We start from the raw sequence: 8445 nt of genomic DNA, 5'->3' as shown, positions 1-8445 counted from the left end.
GTTTTCTCTAGGTTTTTGGACAAATAATTTTTCAAAAAAAATTCCGTAAAAACATGTATTACTTTTTTTATTTTGCGAGAGGCACATATTTACTTCTCGTGGAGGCATAGAGCTGCGCCTCTCGAAAAGTGAAAAATGTGTTTTTTTTTTGCTTTCGGGAGAGGCACAGTTTTACTTCACGTGGAGACATAGATTTAGTTCTGCGCTGTGCCTCTCGAAAAGAGAGAAACATGTGTTTTTTATTTTTTTGCTGTCGGGAGAGGCACCGTTTTACTTCACATCGAGACACGGATTTGCTTCCATGAGAGGCACAAATGTGCCTCTTAAAAAGGAGAAAAACCTGTTTTTTTGCTTATGTGAGAGGCGCAGTTTTACTTCAGGTGGAGGCAGATATTTGCTTCCGCAAGAGGTACAACTATGCCTCTCGAAAAAAAAGGAAAAAAGACACATTTTTTTCTTCCTCGAGAGGCACAAATTTACTTCTTCAGGAGACATAGATTTGCTTCTGCGACAGCTCTAGAAAAAGGAAAAAACACATTTTCTTTTTTTATTTCTTCCGCGAGATGCATAGATTTGCTTTCACGAGTGCCTCTTCGGAAAAGGGAAAAAGTGAAAAAAAATGCTTCCAATTTGGGTTTTTTCTGAAAAGAAGTTCGTCGAAATTATTAATATGAGATCTAGTTTCGAATATCTCAATGCGAGGAATCCAACGGCGAAAACGATTCGTGATTTAGACGTATGGTTAAAGAGATAAAACATTTTGAATAAATGAATATACAAAAAAAGGAAAAACTTTCATGTTACGACAAGTGTGGGAGTGATCTTTACGAAGAGTGTTCCTTAATAAGTTTCTATATATATTAGTCCTTAATTGGTGATGCCGGAAAAAATGATGTCACTGGAGCAAAAGGAAACGAAAGCGAAACAGAGGGCCTGGGGAGTCCCTGTCGGATGCCCGTGTGCGTCAAACCGACGAGGTTTCGCGTACGACGTGGGATCTGAATGTGCCGGCCCATGATCGGGAGTAACTGATCTGTACCACTACATCACATAAAAGAATGTGTTCAAATGAAGCACAAAACTTTAAGAACTATAAAGGCAGCGGCAGAGAAAAAAAGGAATAATTTCCACCATTGAACATTTTTCTGATTTAGGCTGAATAATTTTAAATACTCTTTGAACAATTTTTGTGATCTATGGGGAATAGTTTTTTTATACACATTGAACATTTTGGTGATATACGATGAATAGTTTTTAAGTACACATTGAACATTTTCATTATATACGCTGAACACTTTTTAAGTACACAATGGACATTTATTAAAATAAGATCAACATTTCCTTAATATATGGCGATCATTTTGTTAAATGTATGATGAACATTTTTGTAATACACAATGAACATTTTCTAATGCGTGGTGACTTTCTCATAAAGACAATGAAGATTTTCTTAATATACAATGAACATTTTTGTAATATGCGGTGAACTTTTTAGACAACAAAACAAAAAGAGAAGAAGAAAAAAGATAAAATAAAGTAAACGAAAAAGAAAAATGCAAAGGAAAATGGAACCAAAATAAAAAACCCAGAACAAAACGTCTGAAAACCAGATAAAGCATTGAGAAAACAGAAGCAAAAAACCGCAGAAGAAATACAAAAAAAACAGCAGGAAACAGCGAACGACGAACACATGAATCCCGTACGTGGGCCGGCCCAACCAGATGTTCGCTTCAGTGAAGGGACGACCTTTTGACGTTAACGAGCGTCAAATAGGATCTGCCGGTGGGCCTGGTCTCTGGTAGGTTTAGGCAGCGTGGTTTGGGCCAGGTTCTATTGTTGGGCTATGCATCGTTCCCTAATCGCTAATGACCATTAACAGTTGCTCCTGTAGTGGCCAAATATGGTTTAGCTGCTCTTATAACAAAAGAATTCATATTTACAATGAAAATTTGACCGGATTTTTTATGTGCGATTTAAATAGACATACATTTTCACAAGTCCAAGGTGAACTATTGCCAATGTCTCTTCCCAAGAATCATGATGGACAAAGTGACAATTCAAAAGGAATGGATCCACCATTATGTTACTATCGAAATTAGAAATCCTTTTATTTTCATCTATTAAAGAGTATTTAAGTTCTTGGAGTACTTGGAAGGTTTGTTTTAAATTGTCAACGAACAAATAGGCGGTGTAGACTTGCGAGGGTGGCCGAGCGTCGAGGAGACCGGGAGATCCGGTCGATGGACGAAGACCAGGTCTCCAGGTTCCAGTGTAGGCTAGGGGGGCACCATTGGGAGACGGCGCAGTCCATGGCATGGGCCATGCTTGAACGAGACCAGTGCAAGGATCATGCAGTGGGCGCCATGTTGGTGGAGCAGTCGCTGCGACCAGAGGCGGGGCAGGTGTTGATGTAGAGGAGCTACTGATCGATGAGGGCGTGACAGGTCAAGCTTGTCGTGGCCGGTACACTGGGTTCTTGCCCCTGTAGTTAGGGTTTGGGCGCCAGCCTAAAGGAGGCTGCGCAAGTGCATGCGCAGTGTTGGTGACGGGAGCGGAGGTCTTGTTGCTGGTGTGGAAGACCTGGGGCGGACGAGCAGCTTTGCATGCTTGTGTCATGGATTCCAGCTGCAACATAGAGCGAAGCTCGGTGAAAGAGGGGAGAGGGCGCATCATTGGTATGAAAGCGACCTGCTTCTCGAACTGTTCTCCAAGATCGACGAGGAGGGCGTTTATGAGGGTGCGATCCTCCACACGATCGCCAAGCTCCCGAAGCTCATCACCGATGGGCGATGGTCTTGACCCGTGGCAGAAGATAGTAACTAGCGAGTCCCCTTGAGTGATGGTGTGGAGCTCCGTGTGTAGCGCGTTGATCCAGGGGTCGATGTTGTCTTGAAAGAGCTGACGAAGAGAGGCCAAATAGATCGCCAGCTGTGGCATCGTTGTTGGAGACGAGATTGAAAAGCTCCGTAGAGATGCATCAGTACTATCCGACATAGGCCACCCAACACTTTTCAAAAGCGGCACTTAACTACAAATTAGCCTCCATACACAAATCAGAAAGATGCATCCACTGGCATATACCTGTTTCTATTTAAGGAAAAACGACTGGTACGGATTGATACCATAACAAGTGGTGTCTATCTCGTCTGTGAGGCTGATTTCATTTCATTTCATTATCCAGCTGTGAGGCAGCTTACTCGTGGAACATGTGATGGACGTACTGTCAAACCGGTTGTGTTTATGTAAAATCGCCTTAGGTTACTCTGAGTTTTAGTTCTTCTTTTTCCGAGTTTGTGTGCCGCTGACTGAACATTTTCTGATGGCCATGCACAGATTGACGGATAAAGCCTTCAGTTATGTGAGAGTGTGAGTGTGAGCGATCTGGCTGGGAAACTTGAGAGCAGTGCAACCCACGGTCCTGTTAAATATGGAATGTGTCTGGGATGGGTGCTGCATTCTTGCCGATTTTCTTCGATTCAAATTGCCTCTTGTTTGAACTAAAAATCTGTGCAACATGAACGGGCAAAACTATACTCTCGTTGCATCTTCAGCTAGGTGCCATGAATATGCATAGTTGGAGGATAAATCAGCGTTGCATTCCACTGGAGGATGCATTGTTGCGTATCTTTTTTTAGAACGAAGCTCAAGAAGAGCCCGGCTTTGAATTAACAAAGCCATCAACCTGCCAGGATTATAAGAACAACCGCTTACAACGAAAAGCAAAGGAAAACAAAGCGACGGGTACAAGGAGCTCGAGCCAAACAACTCAAAGGCAGCAGCAGAAGGGAGCCAAAGCATCACCACGCTGCTGCCAAACAACCTACAGGACGACCTACACCAGCAGAACTAAACCAGGGTCTTGGGAGGAATGCACCACTGAGCGAGCTTCGTGATCACAGCCACCCTCGAAGACAGACCTGGACCAGTCCACCAATTGTTACTGCCTCTGCAAAGGGTCCCTACCCCTTCATCCTGGCTCGAAGGATGTCGCACCGGCAGTCGGCAGCTCGGTTCACCCTAGAACCCAAATGGAGGGCATCCAAGCTACATGGAGAAGAAACTAGAGCAATACCGCAAGCCCGGGACACACTACTCACGAGCACCGTTGTCTGCGGTGCAGCCACACCAAAGGGCGAGAGCTGCCGGCCATAGTTGCAGAAACAAGGGAAACAACGATAACCATATCAGAGGCCAGAGCTGGATTCGCCGGACCGCAGGGCTCCCACCAAAAGGTATGTCGTTGTCTCCATAGAGGGGAACCCGATCCCCTCTCGCCCAGGCTCATGGGCGTCGACCCTCCGGCGACCTCGTCAGGGACCCTCCAGCCAACAGCCTATGAAGAAACAATGAAGAACCCAAACCAAGATGTCTCCCACCACCATCACATCCACAACCAAACTCTCTCGCCGCCCCTGCAATCCCCGGGCAGTGCCTCCAAGAAGGGACATGACACGGACGTGCCGTCGCTGCCCGAAGCAGGGGACCTAGGCTTTCACCTAGCAGGGGATGAAAGGAGGGGATATGATCCACACCACATCATCCAAGGAGGGGAACGGCGCCCAAGGCGTCGCCTTTGGTGTGACCGCTGCGCCGGCCAGGGGTTTCCCCCGGATCCAACCCCGCCCGACGAGATCTGCGCAGCCAGCAACCGGGAGCAGCGGCCTAAGACACTAGGACCCAGATCCGGCGATGGAATGAGCAGATCGGGGCGAAAGGGGTGGGCTTCATCTGGCGGTGGCATACCTGCGGGGAGGGATGCACACCAGCAACCATGGACCGATGTCGCCTCATCACCCGTGTGACCGAGGGGGCGCCTAGCCAGCACCAGCAGGGCGACCCGCCGCCAGGGCCACCCCGCGCACATCCGCCGGGGCCGCCGCCCCGGATGCCGAGGCCCTCCACGAGACGTGCAGCCGCCGAATCCCCGCCGCCACCTTCATCGGTGTCGAGCGTGCACGCCGGAGCACACCCCAGGCGGCGGCAGAAAGGAAGGAGGGGGGAGGGGCGCGGCGGTGGCGGCTAGGGTTACCCCCGAGTCGCCTTGGAGGAGGCGGCACGCGGGGGGGGGGGGGGGGGTGTTCTTTTCTCATTGTATATCTGACTAGTATCTCTGAGAAATCAAAAACCTCCACCCGCGGTATATATATGGCTTCGCTGGCAACGACAGTAATTTCTGCATCTCTTATTCACACACCTTCAAATTAAATTGTTGAACAAGGATAATTATCATATCCAGGAGGAAAATAATCATCAAATCAAAATTTTAAAAAGTAGAAAATAATAATCAAGTCAAGTAGTAATGCAAAATCACTAAATTTTATATTTTTGAATTGGCAAGGGCCACGCGAACACGTACCCCCTCTATCACAAATTATGACATCCACTCTCCCGTTTGAGGAGATGGTAGATCAACGAATTCACCAAGTGTAATGTGAGCCATTGATCTAGGCCACGGCTTTTCCTGAACAGTCATCGACCCTAGGTAAGTATGTTGCAGCGTCGCACCTAGCGGTCCTAATGTAGCCAGCCCTCCTCCTCTAATCTTCTTGTGGCGTCGATGTGGTACTAAACAAGACAAGAGGGATGCTGCTGCTGCAGCTTACGGGCTGCTGGGACGTGCACCTGTTTCGTGTTGGACTTGTGGCTACTGATGGGCTCCTGAGGGCTAGGCCCAGTTCCCCGAATAGGAGGAACTTGAAAAGAAAGAAAAACTTAACTCGTTGACTGGTGGTTGCTCTGCTGCCAATTATACTCAATAATTCGATCGTGTGTTCTTTTTTGTTTACCTTTTTGCGAGGCAGAATTCGGTCGGTGTTCGCATGGTGTATTGGCTAGTTGAGCTGGTTAACTTTTGTTAGATGCGTGTGCGTATGCATGCATGGCGTGGTCGTGGGTTTGTGATTTGTTGTATAACTAGTTGAGTATGTGCACGTGCGTGCCAGACCATGTACAGACAAAAAAAATGTATTGGTCGCCTTTTTAGGGTAATAATGATCGCTTTCTGCCATTGTGTGTGTTTTTTTGGGGGGGGGGGGGGGGGGGGGGGGGGGGGGGGGGGTTAACTGATGGAACAGTTTCCCGTGACAATGCACTGATCGACTGATGCAACCTTCAATTATGTGAGAGTGTGAGTGATCCGCCCCCACAATTCAATCCTCCTCCTCCTCCTCTAAGAAAGAAAGTTAGGGTTCGTGGCCCTAGGGCATGGAGGCGCGGTGGATCCTGCCAAGGGCCGGCGGGAGGGCTCCGTTGTTAGTCGTTTTTTTCAATTTTTTTAGGATTTGTGTCCTACTCAGGAAGGCAAGACGGCGGCGGCTCCCAGAAGATGGAATAAAGGTCTCTCCGCCTAGCCCCCGTTCCGGCGATGCGTCTAGTATCGTTGGTGGGCGTGTGGAGGTGTGTTTCCGGCAGATCTATTTTTGGTGGATTTGCTCGGATCTCATCGTTGTTCGTCTACGTTCATGTGTCTTCGGTTTGGATCCTTCCGATCTACGTTATTTTTCATTGGCGGCGGTTGCTGTTCTGGGGTGTTGGTCCTATGGGACCTTAGCACGACGACTTTCCGACTGTCTACTACAACAAGTTGTGCCCGGATCCGGTGATGGAGGGGCGATGACGGCGGCGCGCCTTCGGCTCGCTTCGGTACTTGTAGTCGTCGCTAGGTGGTCTACGAATCTGGATGTAATTTTTATTTTTGGTATTCGTTGTACTGCCATGATTGAAGATGAATAGATTGGAAGTTTTTTCGCAAAAAAAAGAGTGTGAGTGATCTGGCTTAGAAATTCGGGAACAGTGCAGCCCATTGTTATCGCCCTCCGAAGAAGATATTTTTTTTATGTTTTTCCTCGCCAAAAGAAAAAGAAAAAAAGAAGATATGGTTTTCAGCCGAATCTCCTAGTTCGACATATATTTCCTTATTGATTGACCAGTGAAAGGATACTTCTCAAGTTACAACTCCATGGTCGGCAGTGATATAAGCTGGTAACTTATTAATTTCTAATACCTCATTTTTTGATCGACTAGATAATTATGTTGATCTCATTTGTATTGAGACACGTTCACATATGTGTAAAGGCGATATTTGAAGTTTGAATCATGCTATCAGCTTGGACATAGCACCTATGACCACTAGTTAACTAGTCATAGTCCCCAAGGATTTGTTGGGAGAGGGGTATTTCAAGCCCTAGGGGTACTGGATTACATGAGCCAATTTCCTTGAATTATCTTCCAGTCATAGTCCTCTTTCTACTGAAGTACTTTTTTAGTGGGCACATATCGTAATCTTGTAAATTAATATCGTTTACAATCAACTAATAATCCAATTGTTTTGAACACATGGTATTTAAAAATTAATGATTACAACTAATCTATCATCCTCGGTCTTTGGATGATAGATCACTGGAAATAGTTGAGGCAAGGCAACATCTTAGGGCCTGTTCTGATGTCCTCCAACTCCACGCTTCACAAACTTCACAGACAAAATTGCCCCGAACAGTTTTAGCCTGAGAAGCTGAATTCGCGGAGCTGCTCGTTCCCTACGTGTAAAAAGGAGAAGCAAGGCCGGCCCAGCTCCACGGAAACGTGAAGCGTGGAGTTGGCTCTATTTACAGCGAACTACCACCGGTAAGGATACCGGTTCGCTGCCTCCCCTCGAATAGAAACAGAACCTCTCGAATCGTTACGTGAATCCTCGATCGAACAGCTAGTCCCTCCTAATTGGGCTGCATCCAGCCGGCCCAACCTACACCTAACAGGCCACAACCCTCTCAACTGGGCTGCAGTTGTGGGAGAAGCTGCCCAATGTCCTGAACGCTCCTGGAATCGCTACATGAAGCTAGAAGCGAGGAGAAGAAGTTGAATCTGTGGAGTTTTGTGAAGCTGGAGAGAATCCGAACACACCCTTAGTTTCTTGGAACATCATAATTGCTGGAACATCATATTGTGGATACAGAAAACTTAAATTTCAGTTACCTAGACAACACCTTGATCCAGTGCTTTATTCCAAACATCAAACTATTCACACCTTTTTACAAACATCTTGACAGCCTTTTGTTCCAAATGGTCCATAGGGCAATTTTGGGGATGTTCAGCCTGGCCCTGCAAAAAGTCTACAAACCATGTCAAACACCGGCTTGCCGAATGAGGCCTAAGGAGAAGTATGAATATTTAACCATGATAAAACAAGCAACGTGGATTTGACGGCGCGAGAATAATTCGAGGACAACATTTAAACCTCATACGCTTTTCAATTGTTCTCTTAGGTACACCTAAACTAGATAAAACCAACTCTGCAAACCTATTTTATGATTTTTGTTTTGGACTTGTACGTTGTCAAAAAATCTTGATCATGATATTTAAAGATACTAAAAACAGACACAAAACATATAAACACACTATAGTGCATCTAAGAGGCACAAATTACAGCTCTGGTGAATGCGATTTGGC

The 8445-nt window shown here is 46.3% G+C and overlaps 1 non-coding gene across 1 annotated transcript; it reads right to left on the bottom strand.

Moving 5' to 3' along the window:
- Positions 1-5334: 5334 nt before the first annotated feature.
- LOC123163239 (U1 spliceosomal RNA) lies at positions 5335-5490 on the bottom strand. The gene has a single exon (XR_006481804.1). It is a non-coding gene; the product is annotated as a U1 spliceosomal RNA (small nuclear RNA).
- Between the last annotated feature and the right edge of the window lie 2955 nt (positions 5491-8445).

This window comes from Triticum aestivum, chromosome 7B (assembly GCF_018294505.1).
Source record: "Triticum aestivum cultivar Chinese Spring chromosome 7B, IWGSC CS RefSeq v2.1, whole genome shotgun sequence".
Lineage (NCBI taxonomy): Eukaryota > Viridiplantae > Streptophyta > Magnoliopsida > Poales > Poaceae > Triticum > Triticum aestivum.
This window is presented reverse-complemented; position numbering and strand designations above follow the sequence as displayed.